This window comes from Ambystoma mexicanum, chromosome 6q (genome assembly GCF_040938575.1).
Source record: "Ambystoma mexicanum isolate Mex_15411 chromosome 6q, UKY_AmexF1_1, whole genome shotgun sequence".
Lineage (NCBI taxonomy): Eukaryota > Metazoa > Chordata > Amphibia > Caudata > Ambystomatidae > Ambystoma > Ambystoma mexicanum.
In genome coordinates, this window is record NC_090937.1 from 1629840936 (window position 1) to 1629856027 (window position 15092).

The 15092-nt window shown below is 50.0% G+C and overlaps 6 non-coding genes across 6 annotated transcripts; all 6 read left to right on the forward strand.

Annotated features, from left to right (window-relative positions):
- Positions 1-860: 860 nt before the first annotated feature.
- On the forward strand, positions 861-932 carry TRNAG-UCC (transfer RNA glycine (anticodon UCC)). Its single transcript has one exon. It is a non-coding gene; the product is annotated as a tRNA-Gly (tRNA).
- A 3674-nt stretch (positions 933-4606) lies between these two features.
- TRNAG-UCC (transfer RNA glycine (anticodon UCC)) lies at positions 4607-4678 on the forward strand. The gene has a single exon. It is a non-coding gene; the product is annotated as a tRNA-Gly (tRNA).
- Positions 4679-5865: 1187 nt separating this feature from the next.
- Positions 5866-5937, forward strand: TRNAG-UCC (transfer RNA glycine (anticodon UCC)). The gene has a single exon. It is a non-coding gene; the product is annotated as a tRNA-Gly (tRNA).
- A 2433-nt stretch (positions 5938-8370) lies between these two features.
- On the forward strand, positions 8371-8442 carry TRNAG-UCC (transfer RNA glycine (anticodon UCC)). Its single transcript has one exon. It is a non-coding gene; the product is annotated as a tRNA-Gly (tRNA).
- Positions 8443-9627: 1185 nt separating this feature from the next.
- On the forward strand, positions 9628-9699 carry TRNAG-UCC (transfer RNA glycine (anticodon UCC)). Its single transcript has one exon. It is a non-coding gene; the product is annotated as a tRNA-Gly (tRNA).
- A 2422-nt stretch (positions 9700-12121) lies between these two features.
- On the forward strand, positions 12122-12193 carry TRNAG-UCC (transfer RNA glycine (anticodon UCC)). Its single transcript has one exon. It is a non-coding gene; the product is annotated as a tRNA-Gly (tRNA).
- The last annotated feature ends 2899 nt before the right edge of the window (positions 12194-15092 follow it).

The following is a 15092-nucleotide window of genomic DNA, read 5'->3' on the forward strand; positions in this document are numbered from 1 at the left end:
AGGTGAAACGTGTGGCTGCGCTCCTCACATGCTGAAGCAGCAGCAGCCCTTTCCCTGAAGCAAAGTTCCTTCATTCCTCCCTCCCATAACCCTTAGCAGGGGATTTATGGTAATTGAGTTGAGTTTCCAAACTGGCCCTTCCTTCCTTCCTTCCCATATCTGCCAGCTCGAGAAGGCTTGTTTTGTTGCACCTGGGAAGTAAAGTATCTATTTGCGAGAGAGAGAGAATGAGAGAGAGAGACAGAGAGAGAGAGACAGAGAGAGAAGGGGAAGGGGTGTTGGCAGTTAGGGTGTGAGCTAGAGAAATGAAGCCTGTCTGCAAAAGGCCATGGGATGGGAGTGCGTGGTTGCAGGTTGTTTGGCTTTGTAAGGCCTACTGCCCGCTTCACTCGAAACTGGGTCTAGGGTTGTCGGTTTGTAGGCTGTAAAAGCCCATAAAAGCTCTTGCTCTCCAACCAGCAGAGTGGCGCAGCGGAAGCGTGCTGGGCCCATAACCCAGAGGTCGATGGATCGAAACCATCCTCTGCTAACTTTTTTCAAATTATGTTTTTGTGTCATGGCATTAGGGCACAAAGAGCTGTAAGTGCCTGGATGCAATGTCATTCCTTGAACTTGCTGCCTCGTTCCACTCTTGCGCTAAATAGGAGAGGGTCCCAGCCCAGCCAACAAAATGTACTGTTCAATCAAACCAAACTTAAAACCAAGCTCCTTTTTTAAGGGGTCCCGGGGAAATGTTGGGCTGACCGGCAAGACCTCATGATGCGAACTGCTTCTGCGTCAAATGCAAGCTTTTTTCATTCCCAGCCAATGACTTATTCTTATTTTTAAGGGCCGCTCCATCAGATAGTCCAGACAGGCAGGCGTTGGTGGTATAGTGGTGAGCATAGCTGCCTTCCAAGCAGTTGACCCGGGTTCGATTCCCGGCCAACGCAGATCAAATCTTTAAATTGTTCAAAATGCATTTTTTGGAAATCAGACTCATGCTGAAAGCAAAGCTGACACACTTTTCGTGAAAATCAAAACCCCATCCAGGAAAGGTTCTTGCATCCTAGTTTCTGCAACTGTCTATCGGTGAGGGGATTGAAGCGAGCAGGGCTCCTGGCCCCTCCCCGACAAAGCCCTGACGAAGGCCTGACAAAGGCCTATTCGCCTTGCCCTGACGGGCCTTGGTCCCAGCAGGCCACCGAGCACAGCACCTCAGCCTATTAGAGTGAGGTTTCAGGATCTCTCTCATCCTGTAAACCAACATACTGAAGAAGGTGAAACGTGTGGCTGCGCTCCTCACATGCTGAAGCAGCAGCAGCCCTTTCCCTGAAGCAAAGTTCCTTCATTCCTCCCTCCCATAACCCTTAGCAGGGGATTTATGGTAATTGAGTTGAGTTTCCAAACTGGCCCTTCCTTCCTTCCTTCCCATATCTGCCAGCTCGAGAAGGCTTGTTTTGTTGCACCTGGGAAGTAAAGTATCTATTTGCGAGAGAGAGAGAATGAGAGAGAGAGACAGAGAGAGAGAGACAGAGAGAGAAGGGGAAGGGGTGTTGGCAGTTAGGGTGTGAGCTAGAGAAATGAGGCCTGTCTGCAAAAGGCCATGGGATGGGAGTGCGTGGTTGCAGGTTGTTTGGCTTTGTAAGGCCTACTGCCCGCTTCACTCGAAACTGGGTCTAGGGTTGTCGGTTTGTAGGCTGTAAAAGCCCAGAAAAGCTCTTGTTCTCCAACCAGCAGAGTGGCGCAGCGGAAGCGTGCTGGGCCCATAACACAGAGGTCGATGGATCGAAACCATCCTCTGCTAACTTTTTTCAAATTATGTTTTTGTGTCATGGCATTAGGGCACAAAGAGCTGTAAGTGCCTGGATGCAATGTCATTCCTTGAACTTGCTGCCTCGTTCCACTCTTGCGCTAAATAGGAGAGGGTCCCAGCCCAGCCAACAAAATGTACTGTTCAATCAAACCAAACTTAAAACCAAGCTCCTTTTTTAAGGGGTCCCGGGGAAATGTTGGGCTGACCGGCAAGACCTCATGATGCGAACTGCTTCTGCGTCAAACGCAAGCTTTTTTCATTCCCAGCCAATGACTTATTCTTATTTCTAAGGGCCGCTCCATCAGATAGCCCAGACAGGCAGGCGTTGGTGGTATAGTGGTGAGCATAGCTGCCTTCCAAGCAGTTGACCCCGGTTCGATTCCCGGCCAACGCAGATCAAATCTTTAAATGTTCAAAATGCATTTTTTGGAAATCAGACTCATGCTGAAAGCAAAGCTGACACACTTTTCGTGAAAATCAAAACCCCATCCAGGAAAGGTTCTTGCATCCTAGTTTCTGCAACTGTCTATCGGTGAGGGGATTGAAGCGAGCAGGGCTCCTGGCCCCTCCCCGACAAAGGCCTGACAAAGGCCTATTCGCCTTGCCCTGACGGGCCAAGGTCCCAGCAGGCCACCGAGCACAGCACCTCAGCCTATTAGAGTGAGGTTTCAGGATCTCTCTCATCCTGTAAACCAACATACTGAAGAAGGTGAAACGTGTGGCTGCGCTCCTCACATGCTGAAGCAGCAGCAGCCCTTTCCCTGAAGCAAAGTTCCTTCATTCCTCCCTCCCATAACCCTTAGCAGGGGATTTATGGTAATTGAGTTGAGTTTCCAAACTGGCCCTTCCTTCCTTCCCATATCTGCCAGCTCGAGAAGGCTTGTTTTGTTGCACCTGGGAAGTAAAGTATCTATTTGCGAGAGAGAGAGAATGAGAGAGAGAGACAGAGAGAGAGAGACAGAGAGAGAAGGGGAAGGGGTGTTGGCAGTTAGGGTGTGAGCTAGAGAAATGAGGCCTGTCTGCAAAAGGCCATGGGATGGGAGTGCGTGGTTGCAGGTTGTTTGGCTTTGTAAGGCCTACTGCCCGCTTCACTCGAAAATGGGTCTAGGGTTGTCGGTTTGTAGGCTGTAAAAGCCCAGAAAAGCTTTTGTTCTCCAACCAGCAGAGTGGCGCAGCGGAAGCGTGCTGGGCCCATAACCCAGAGGTCGATGGATCGAAACCATCCTCTGCTAACTTTTTTCAAATTATGTTTTTGTGTCATGGCATTAGGGCACAAAGAGCTGTAAGTGCCTGGATGCAATGTCATTCCTTGAACTTGCTGCCTCGTTCCACTCTTGCGCTAAATAGGAGAGGGTCCCAGCCCAGCCAACAAAATGTACTGTTCAATCAAACCAAACTTAAAACCAAGCTCCTTTTTTAAGGGGTCCCGGGGAAATGTTGGGCTGACCGGCAAGACCTCATGATGCGAACTGCTTCTGCGTCAAACGCGCAAGCTTTTTTCATTCCCAGCCAATGACTTATTCTTATTTCTAAGGGCCGCTCCATCAGATAGCCCAGACAGGCAGGCGTTGGTGGTATAGTGGTGAGCATAGCTGCCTTCCAAGCAGTTGACCCGGGTTTGATTCCCGGCCAACGCAGATCAAATCTTTAAATTGTTCAAAATGCATTTTTTGGAAATCAGACTCATGCTGAAAGCAAAGCTGACACACTTTTCGTGAAAATCAAAACCCCATCCAGGAAAGGTTCTTGCATCCTAGTTTCTGCAACTGTCTATCGGTGAGGGGATTGAAGCGAGCAGGGCTCCTGGCCCCTCCCCGACAAAGGCCTGACAAAGGCCTATTCGCCTTGCCCTGACGGGCCAAGGTCCCAGCAGGCCACCGAGCACAGCACCTCAGCCTATTAGAGTGAGGTTTCAGGATCTCTCTCATCCTGTAAACCAACATACTGAAGAAGGTGAAACGTGTGGCTGCGCTCCTCACATGCTGAAGCAGCAGCAGCCCTTTCCCTGAAGCAAAGTTCCTTCATTCCTCCCTCCCATAACCCTTAGCAGGGGATTTATGGTAATTGAGTTGAGTTTCCAAACTGGCCCTTCCTTCCTTCCTTCCCATATCTGCCAGCTCGAGAAGGCTTGTTTTGTTGCACCTGGGAAGTAAAGTATCTATTTGCGAGAGAGAGAGAATGAGAGAGAGAGACAGAGAGAGAGAGACAGAGAGAGAAGGGGAAGGGGTGTTGGCAGTTAGGGTGTGAGCTAGAGAAATGAGGCCTGTCTGCAAAAGGCCATGGGATGGGAGTGCGTGGTTGCAGGTTGTTTGGCTTTGTAAGGCCTACTGCCCGCTTCACTCGAAACTGGGTCTAGGGTTGTCGGTTTGTAGGCTGTAAAAGCCCATAAAAGCTCTTGTTCTCCAACCAGCAGAGTGGCGCAGCGGAAGCGTGCTGGGCCCATAACCCAGAGGTCGATGGATCGAAACCATCCTCTGCTAACTTTTTTCAAATTATGTTTTTGTGTCATGGCATTAGGGCACAAAGAGCTGTAAGTGCCTGGATGCAATGTCATTCCTTGAACTTGCTGCCTCGTTCCACTCTTGCGCTAAATAGGAGAGGGTCCCAGCCCAGCCAACAAAATGTACTGTTCAATCAAACCAAACTTAAAACCAAGCTCCTTTTTTAAGGGGTCCCGGGGAAATGTTGGGCTGACCGGCAAGACCTCATGATGCGAACTGCTTCTGCGTCAAATGCAAGCTTTTTTCATTCCCAGCCAATGACTTATTCTTATTTCTAAGGGCCGCTCCATCAGATAGTCCAGACAGGCAGGCGTTGGTGGTATAGTGGTGAGCATAGCTGCCTTCCAAGCAGTTGACCCGGGTTCGATTCCCGGCCAACGCAGATCAAATCTTTAAATTGTTCAAAATGCATTTTTTGGAAATCAGACTCATGCTGAAAGCAAAGCTGACACACTTTTCGTGAAAATCAAAACCCCATCCAGGAAAGGTTCTTGCATCCTAGTTTCTGCAACTGTCTATCGGTGAGGGGATTGAAGCGAGCAGGGCTCCTGGCCCCTCCCCGACAAAGCCCTGACGAAGGCCTGACAAAGGCCTATTCGCCTTGCCCTGACGGGCCTTGGTCCCAGCAGGCCACCGAGCACAGCACCTCAGCCTATTAGAGTGAGGTTTCAGGATCTCTCTCATCCTGTAAACCAACATACTGAAGAAGGTGAAACGTGTGGCTGCGCTCCTCACATGCTGAAGCAGCAGCAGCCCTTTCCCTGAAGCAAAGTTCCTTCATTCCTCCCTCCCATAACCCTTAGCAGGGGATTTATGGTAATTGAGTTGAGTTTCCAAACTGGCCCTTACTTCCTTCCTTCCCATATCTGCCAGCTCGAGAAGGCTTGTTTTGTTGCACCTGGGAAGTAAAGTATCTATTTGCGAGAGAGAGAGAGAATGAGAGAGAGAGACAGAGAGAGAGAGACAGAGAGAGAAGGGGAAGGGGTGTTGGCAGTTAGGGTGTGAGCTAGAGAAATGAGGCCTGTCTGCAAAAGGCCATGGGATGGGAGTGCGTGGTTGCAGGTTGTTTGGCTTTGTAAGGCCTACTGCCCGCTTCACTCGAAACTGGGTCTAGGGTTGTCGGTTTGTAGGCTGTAAAAGCCCATAAAAGCTCTTGTTCTCCAACCAGCAGAGTGGCGCAGCGGAAGCGTGCTGGGCCCATAACCCAGAGGTCGATGGATCGAAACCATCCTCTGCTAACTTTTTTCAAATTATGTTTTTGTGTCATGGCATTAGGGCACAAAGAGCTGTAAGTGCCTGGATGCAATGTCATTCCTTGAACTTGCTGCCTCGTTCCACTCTTGCGCTAAATAGGAGAGGGTCCCAGCCCAGCCAACAAAATGTACTGTTCAATCAAACCAAACTTAAAACCAAGCTCCTTTTTTAAGGGGTCCCGGGGAAATGTTGGGCTGACCGGCAAGACCTCATGATGCGAACTGCTTCTGCGTCAAACGCAAGCTTTTTTCATTCCCAGCCAATGACTTATTCTTATTTCTAAGGGCCGCTCCATCAGATAGCCCAGACAGGCAGGCGTTGGTGGTATAGTGGTGAGCATAGCTGCCTTCCAAGCAGTTGACCCGGGTTCGATTCCCGGCCAACGCAGATCAAATCTTTAAATTGTTCAAAATGCATTTTTTGGAAATCAGACTCATGCTGAAAGCAAAGCTGACACACTTTTCGTGAAAATCAAAACCCCATCCAGGAAAGGTTCTTGCATCCTAGTTTCTGCAACTGTCTATCGGTGAGGGGATTGAAGCGAGCAGGGCTCCTGGCCCCTCCCCGACAAAGCCCTGACGAAGGCCTGACAAAGGCCTATTCGCCTTGCCCTGACGGGCCTTGGTCCCAGCAGGCCACCGAGCACAGCACCTCAGCCTATTAGAGTGAGGTTTCAGGATCTCTCTCATCCTGTAAACCAACATACTGAAGAAGGTGAAACGTGTGGCTGCGCTCCTCACATGCTGAAGCAGCAGCAGCCCTTTCCCTGAAGCAAAGTTCCTTCATTCCTCCCTCCCATAACCCTTAGCAGGGGATTTATGGTAATTGAGTTGAGTTTCCAAACTGGCCCTTCCTTCCTTCCTTCCCATATCTGCCAGCTCGAGAAGGCTTGTTTTGTTGCACCTGGGAAGTAAAGTATCTATTTGCGAGAGAGAGAGAATGAGAGAGAGAGACAGAGAGAGAGAGACAGAGAGAGAAGGGGAAGGGGTGTTGGCAGTTAGGGTGTGAGCTAGAGAAATGAGGCCTGTCTGCAAAAGGCCATGGGATGGGAGTGCGTGGTTGCAGGTTGTTTGGCTTTGTAAGGCCTACTGCCCGCTTCACTCGAAAATGGGTCTAGGGTTGTCGGTTTGTAGGCTGTAAAAGCCCAGAAAAGCTTTTGTTCTCCAACCAGCAGAGTGGCGCAGCGGAAGCGTGCTGGGCCCATAACCCAGAGGTCGATGGATCGAAACCATCCTCTGCTAACTTTTTTCAAATTATGTTTTTGTGTCATGGCATTAGGGCACAAAGAGCTGTAAGTGCCTGGATGCAATGTCATTCCTTGAACTTGCTGCCTCGTTCCACTCTTGCGCTAAATAGGAGAGGGTCCCAGCCCAGCCAACAAAATGTACTGTTCAATCAAACCAAACTTAAAACCAAGCTCCTTTTTTAAGGGGTCCCGGGGAAATGTTGGGCTGACCGGCAAGACCTCATGATGCGAACTGCTTCTGCGTCAAACGCGCAAGCTTTTTTCATTCCCAGCCAATGACTTATTCTTATTTCTAAGGGCCGCTCCATCAGATAGCCCAGACAGGCAGGCGTTGGTGGTATAGTGGTGAGCATAGCTGCCTTCCAAGCAGTTGACCCGGGTTTGATTCCCGGCCAACGCAGATCAAATCTTTAAATTGTTCAAAATGCATTTTTTGGAAATCAGACTCATGCTGAAAGCAAAGCTGACACACTTTTCGTGAAAATCAAAACCCCATCCAGGAAAGGTTCTTGCATCCTAGTTTCTGCAGCTGTCTATCGGTGAGGGGATTGAAGCGAGCAGGGCTCCTGGCCCCTCCCCGACAAAGGCCTGACAAAGGCCTATTCGCCTTGCCCTGACGGGCCAAGGTCCCAGCAGGCCACCGAGCACAGCACCTCAGCCTATTAGAGTGAGGTTTCAGGATCTCTCTCATCCTGTAAACCAACATACTGAAGAAGGTGAAACGTGTGGCTGCGCTCCTCACATGCTGAAGCAGCAGCAGCCCTTTCCCTGAAGCAAAGTTCCTTCATTCCTCCCTCCCATAACCCTTAGCAGGGGATTTATGGTAATTGAGTTGAGTTTCCAAACTGGCCCTTCCTTCCTTCCTTCCCATATCTGCCAGCTCGAGAAGGCTTGTTTTGTTGCACCTGGGAAGTAAAGTATCTATTTGCGAGAGAGAGAGAATGAGAGAGAGAGACAGAGAGAGAGAGACAGAGAGAGAAGGGGAAGGGGTGTTGGCAGTTAGGGTGTGAGCTAGAGAAATGAGGCCTGTCTGCAAAAGGCCATGGGATGGGAGTGCGTGGTTGCAGGTTGTTTGGCTTTGTAAGGCCTACTGCCCGCTTCACTCGAAACTGGGTCTAGGGTTGTCGGTTTGTAGGCTGTAAAAGCCCATAAAAGCTCTTGTTCTCCAACCAGCAGAGTGGCGCAGCGGAAGCGTGCTGGGCCCATAACCCAGAGGTCGATGGATCGAAACCATCCTCTGCTAACTTTTTTCAAATTATGTTTTTGTGTCATGGCATTAGGGCACAAAGAGCTGTAAGTGCCTGGATGCAATGTCATTCCTTGAACTTGCTGCCTCGTTCCACTCTTGCGCTAAATAGGAGAGGGTCCCAGCCCAGCCAACAAAATGTACTGTTCAATCAAACCAAACTTAAAACCAAGCTCCTTTTTTAAGGGGTCCCGGGGAAATGTTGGGCTGACCGGCAAGACCTCATGATGCGAACTGCTTCTGCGTCAAATGCAAGCTTTTTTCATTCCCAGCCAATGACTTATTCTTATTTCTAAGGGCCGCTCCATCAGATAGTCCAGACAGGCAGGCGTTGGTGGTATAGTGGTGAGCATAGCTGCCTTCCAAGCAGTTGACCCGGGTTCGATTCCCGGCCAACGCAGATCAAATCTTTAAATTGTTCAAAATGCATTTTTGGGAAATCAGACTCATGCTGAAAGCAAAGCTGACACACTTTTCGTGAAAATCAAAACCCCATCCAGGAAAGGTTCTTGCATCCTAGTTTCTGCAACTGTCTATCGGTGAGGGGATTGAAGCGAGCAGGGCTCCTGGCCCCTCCCCGACAAAGCCCTGACGAAGGCCTGACAAAGGCCTATTCGCCTTGCCCTGACGGGCCTTGGTCCCAGCAGGCCACCGAGCACAGCACCTCAGCCTATTAGAGTGAGGTTTCAGGATCTCTCTCATCCTGTAAACCAACATACTGAAGAAGGTGAAACGTGTGGCTGCGCTCCTCACATGCTGAAGCAGCAGCAGCCCTTTCCCTGAAGCAAAGTTCCTTCATTCCTCCCTCCCATAACCCTTAGCAGGGGATTTATGGTAATTGAGTTGAGTTTCCAAACTGGCCCTTCCTTCCTTCCTTCCCATATCTGCCAGCTCGAGAAGGCTTGTTTTGTTGCACCTGGGAAGTAAAGTATCTATTTGCGAGAGAGAGAGAATGAGAGAGAGAGACAGAGAGAGAGAGACAGAGAGAGAAGGGGAAGGGGTGTTGGCAGTTAGGGTGTGAGCTAGAGAAATGAGGCCTGTCTGCAAAAGGCCATGGGATGGGAGTGCGTGGTTGCAGGTTGTTTGGCTTTGTAAGGCCTACTGCCCGCTTCACTCGAAACTGGGTCTAGGGTTGTCGGTTTGTAGGCTGTAAAAGCCCAGAAAAGCTCTTGTTCTCCAACCAGCAGAGTGGCGCAGCGGAAGCGTGCTGGGCCCATAACCCAGAGGTCGATGGATCGAAACCATCCTCTGCTAACTTTTTTCAAATTATGTTTTTGTGTCATGGCATTAGGGCACAAAGAGCTGTAAGTGCCTGGATGCAATGTCATTCCTTGAACTTGCTGCCTCGTTCCACTCTTGCGCTAAATAGGAGAGGGTCCCAGCCCAGCCAACAAAATGTACTGTTCAATCAAACCAAACTTAAAACCAAGCTCCTTTTTTAAGGGGTCCCGGGGAAATGTTGGGCTGACCGGCAAGACCTCATGATGCGAACTGCTTCTGCGTCAAACGCAAGCTTTTTTCATTCCCAGCCAATGACTTATTCTTTTTTCTAAGGGCCGCTCCATCAGATAGCCCAGACAGGCAGGCGTTGGTGGTATAGTGGTGAGCATAGCTGCCTTCCAAGCAGTTGACCCGGGTTCGATTCCCGGCCAACGCAGATCAAATCTTTAAATTGTTCAAAATGCATTTTTTGGAAATCAGACTCATGCTGAAAGCAAAGCTGACACACTTTTCGTGAAAATCAAAACCCCATCCAGGAAAGGTTCTTGCATCCTAGTTTCTGCAACTGTCTATCGGTGAGGGGATTGAAGCGAGCAGGGCTCCTGGCCCCTCCCCGACAAAGCCCTGACGAAGGCCTGACAAAGGCCTATTCGCCTTGCCCTGACGGGCCTTGGTCCCAGCAGGCCACCGAGCACAGCACCTCAGCCTATTAGAGTGAGGTTTCAGGATCTCTCTCATCCTGTAAACCAACATACTGAAGAAGGTGAAACGTGTGGCTGCGCTCCTCACATGCTGAAGCAGCAGCAGCCCTTTCCCTGAAGCAAAGTTCCTTCATTCCTCCCTCCCATAACCCTTAGCAGGGGATTTATGGTAATTGAGTTGAGTTTCCAAACTGGCCCTTCCTTCCTTCCTTCCCATATCTGCCAGCTCGAGAAGGCTTGTTTTGTTGCACCTGGGAAGTAAAGTATCTATTTGCGAGAGAGAGAGAATGAGAGAGAGAGACAGAGAGAGAGAGACAGAGAGAGAAGGGGAAGGGGTGTTGGCAGTTAGGGTGTGAGCTAGAGAAATGAGGCCTGTCTGCAAAAGGCCATGGGATGGGAGTGCGTGGTTGCAGGTTGTTTGGCTTTGTAAGGCCTACTGCCCGCTTCACTCGAAACTGGGTCTAGGGTTGTCGGTTTGTAGGCTGTAAAAGCCCATAAAAGCTCTTGTTCTCCAACCAGCAGAGTGGCGCAGCGGAAGCGTGCTGGGCCCATAACCCAGAGGTCGATGGATCGAAACCATCCTCTGCTAACTTTTTTCAAATTATGTTTTTGTGTCATGGCATTAGGGCACAAAGAGCTGTAAGTGCCTGGATGCAATGTCATTCCTTGAACTTGCTGCCTCGTTCCACTCTTGCGCTAAATAGGAGAGGGTCCCAGCCCAGCCAACAAAATGTACTGTTCAATCAAACCAAACTTAAAACCAAGCTCCTTTTTTAAGGGGTCCCGGGGAAATGTTGGGCTGACCGGCAAGACCTCATGATGCGAACTGCTTCTGCGTCAAACGCAAGCTTTTTTCATTCCCAGCCAATGACTTATTCTTATTTCTAAGGGCCGCTCCATCAGATAGCCCAGACAGGCAGGCGTTGGTGGTATAGTGGTGAGCATAGCTGCCTTCCAAGCAGTTCCAACGCAGATCAAATCTTTAAATTGTTCAAAATGCATTTTTTGGAAATCAGACTCATGCTGAAAGCAAAGCTGACACACTTTTCGTGAAAATCAAAACCCCATCCAGGAAAGGTTCTTGCATCCTAGTTTCTGCAACTGTCTATCGGTGAGGGGATTGAAGCGAGCAGGGCTCCTGGCCCCTCCCCGACAAAGCCCTGACGAAGGCCTGACAAAGGCCTATTCGCCTTGCCCTGACGGGCCTTGGTCCCAGCAGGCCACCGAGCACAGCACCTCAGCCTATTAGAGTGAGGTTTCAGGATCTCTCTCATCCTGTAAACCAACATACTGAAGAAGGTGAAACGTGTGGCTGCGCTCCTCACATGCTGAAGCAGCAGCAGCCCTTTCCCTGAAGCAAAGTTCCTTCATTCCTCCCTCCCATAACCCTTAGCAGGGGATTTATGGTAATTGAGTTGAGTTTCCAAACTGGCCCTTCCTTCCTTCCTTCCCATATCTGCCAGCTCGAGAAGGCTTGTTTTGTTGCACCTGGGAAGTAAAGTATCTATTTGCGAGAGAGAGAGAATGAGAGAGAGAGACAGAGAGAGAGAGACAGAGAGAGAAGGGGAAGGGGTGTTGGCAGTTAGGGTGTGAGCTAGAGAAATGAGGCCTGTCTGCAAAAGGCCATGGGATGGGAGTGCGTGGTTGCAGGTTGTTTGGCTTTGTAAGGCCTACTGCCCGCTTCACTCGAAACTGGGTCTAGGGTTGTCGGTTTGTAGGCTGTAAAAGCCCATAAAAGCTCTTGTTCTCCAACCAGCAGAGTGGCGCAGCGGAAGCGTGCTGGGCCCATAACCCAGAGGTCGATGGATCGAAACCATCCTCTGCTAACTTTTTTCAAATTATGTTTTTGTGTCATGGCATTAGGGCACAAAGAGCTGTAAGTGCCTGGATGCAATGTCATTCCTTGAACTTGCTGCCTCGTTCCACTCTTGCGCTAAATAGGAGAGGGTCCCAGCCCAGCCAACAAAATGTACTGTTCAATCAAACCAAACTTAAAACCAAGCTCCTTTTTTAAGGGGTCCCGGGGAAATGTTGGGCTGACCGGCAAGACCTCATGATGCGAACTGCTTCTGCGTCAAACGCAAGCTTTTTTCATTCCCAGCCAATGACTTATTCTTATTTCTAAGGGCCGCTCCATCAGATAGCCCAGACAGGCAGGCGTTGGTGGTATAGTGGTGAGCATAGCTGCCTTCCAAGCAGTTGACCCGGGTTCGATTCCCGGCCAACGCAGATCAAATCTTTAAATTGTTCAAAATGCATTTTTTGGGAATCAGACTCATGCTGAAAGCAAAGCTGACACACTTTTCGTGAAAATCAAAACCCCATCCAGGAAAGGTTCTTGCATCCTAGTTTCTGCAACTGTCTATCGGTGAGGGGATTGAAGCGAGCAGGGCTCCTGGCCCCTCCCCGACAAAGGCCTGACAAAGGCCTATTCGCCTTGCCCTGACGGGCCAAGGTCCCAGCAGGCCACCGAGCACAGCACCTCAGCCTATTAGAGTGAGGTTTCAGGATCTCTCTCATCCTGTAAACCAACATACTGAAGAAGGTGAAACGTGTGGCTGCGCTCCTCACATGCTGAAGCAGCAGCAGCCCTTTCCCTGAAGCAAAGTTCCTTCATTCCTCCCTCCCATAACCCTTAGCAGGGGATTTATGGTAATTGAGTTGAGTTTCCAAACTGGCCCTTCCTTCCTTCCTTCCCATATCTGCCAGCTCGAGAAGGCTTGTTTTGTTGCACCTGGGAAGTAAAGTATCTATTTGCGAGAGAGAGAGAATGAGAGAGAGAGACAGAGAGAGAGAGACAGAGAGAGAAGGGGAAGGGGTGTTGGCAGTTAGGGTGTGAGCTAGAGAAATGAGGCCTGTCTGCAAAAGGCCATGGGATGGGAGTGCGTGGTTGCAGGTTGTTTGGCTTTGTAAGGCCTACTGCCCGCTTCACTCGAAACTGGGTCTAGGGTTGTCGGTTTGTAGGCTGTAAAAGCCCAGAAAAGCTTTTGTTCTCCAACCAGCAGAGTGGCGCAGCGGAAGCGTGCTGGGCCCATAACCCAGAGGTCGATGGATCGAAACCATCCTCTGCTAACTTTTTTCAAATTATGTTTTTGTGTCATGGCATTAGGGCACAAAGAGCTGTAAGTGCCTGGATGCAATGTCATTCCTTGAACTTGCTGCCTCGTTCCACTCTTGCGCTAAATAGGAGAGGGTCCCAGCCCAGCCAACAAAATGTACTGTTCAATCAAACCAAACTTAAAACCAAGCTCCTTTTTTAAGGGGTCCCGGGGAAATGTTGGGCTGACCGGCAAGACCTCATGATGCGAACTGCTTCTGCGTCAAACGCAAGCTTTTTTCATTCCCAGCCAATGACTTATTCTTATTTCTAAGGGCCGCTCCATCAGATAGCCCAGACAGGCAGGCAGGCGTTGGTGGTATAGTGGTGAGCATAGCTGCCTTCCAAGCAGTTGACCCCGGTTCGATTCCCGGCCAACGCAGATCAAATCTTTAAATGTTCAAAATGCATTTTTTGGAAATCAGACTCATGCTGAAAGCAAAGCTGACACACTTTTCATGAAAATCAAAACCCCATCCAGGAAAGGTTCTTGCATCCTAGTTTCTGCAACTGTCTATCGGTGAGGGGATTGAAGCGAGCAGGGCTCCTGGCCCCTCCCCGACAAAGGCCTGACAAAGGCCTATTCGCCTTGCCCTGACGGGCCAAGGTCCCAGCAGGCCACCGAGCACAGCACCTCAGCCTATTAGAGTGAGGTTTCAGGATCTCTCTCATCCTGTAAACCAACATACTGAAGAAGGTGAAACGTGTGGCTGCGCTCCTCACATGCTGAAGCAGCAGCAGCCCTTTCCCTGAAGCAAAGTTCCTTCATTCCTCCCTCCCATAACCCTTAGCAGGGGATTTATGGTAATTGAGTTGAGTTTCCAAACTGGCCCTTCCTTCCTTCCTTCCCATATCTGCCAGCTCGAGAAGGCTTGTTTTGTTGCACCTGGGAAGTAAAGTATCTATTTGCGAGAGAGAGAGAATGAGAGAGAGAGACAGAGAGAGAGAGACAGAGAGAGAAGGGGAAGGGGTGTTGGCAGTTAGGGTGTGAGCTAGAGAAATGAGGCCTGTCTGCAAAAGGCCATGGGATGGGAGTGCGTGGTTGCAGGTTGTTTGGCTTTGTAAGGCCTACTGCCCGCTTCACTCGAAACTGGGTCTAGGGTTGTCGGTTTGTAGGCTGTAAAAGCCCATAAAAGCTCTTGTTCTCCAACCAGCAGAGTGGCGCAGCGGAAGCGTGCTGGGCCCATAACCCAGAGGTCGATGGATCGAAACCATCCTCTGCTAACTTTTTTCAAATTATGTTTTTGTGTCATGGCATTAGGGCACAAAGAGCTGTAAGTGCCTGGATGCAATGTCATTCCTTGAACTTGCTGCCTCGTTCCACTCTTGCGCTAAATAGGAGAGGGTCCCAGCCCAGCCAACAAAATGTACTGTTCAATCAAACCAAACTTAAAACCAAGCTCCTTTTTTAAGGGGTCCCGGGGAAATGTTGGGCTGACCGGCAAGACCTCATGATGCGAACTGCTTCTGCGTCAAACGCAAGCTTTTTTCATTCCCAGCCAATGACTTATTCTTATTTCTAAGGGCCGCTCCATCAGATAGCCCAGACAGGCAGGTGTTGGTGGTATAGTGGTGAGCATAGCTGCCTTCCAAGCAGTTGACCCGGGTCCGATTCCCGGCCAACGCAGATCAAATCTTTAAATTGTTCAAAATGCATTTTTTGGAAATCAGACTCATGCTGAAAGCAAAGCTGACACACTTTTCGTGAAAATCAAAACCCCATCCAGGAAAGGTTCTTGCATCCTAGTTTCTGCAACTGTCTATCGGTGAGGGGATTGAAGCGAGCAGGGCTCCTGGCCCCTCCCCGACAAAGCCCTGACGAAGGCCTGACAAAGGCCTATTCGCCTTGCCCTGACGGGCCTTGGTCCCAGCAGGCCACCGAGCACAGCACCTCAGCCTATTAGAGTGAGGTTTCAGGATCTCTCTCATCCTGTAAACCAACATACTGAAGAAGGTGAAACGTGTGGCTGCGCTCCTCACATGCTGAAGCAGCAGCAGCCCTTTCCCTGAAGCAAAGTTCCTTCATTCCTC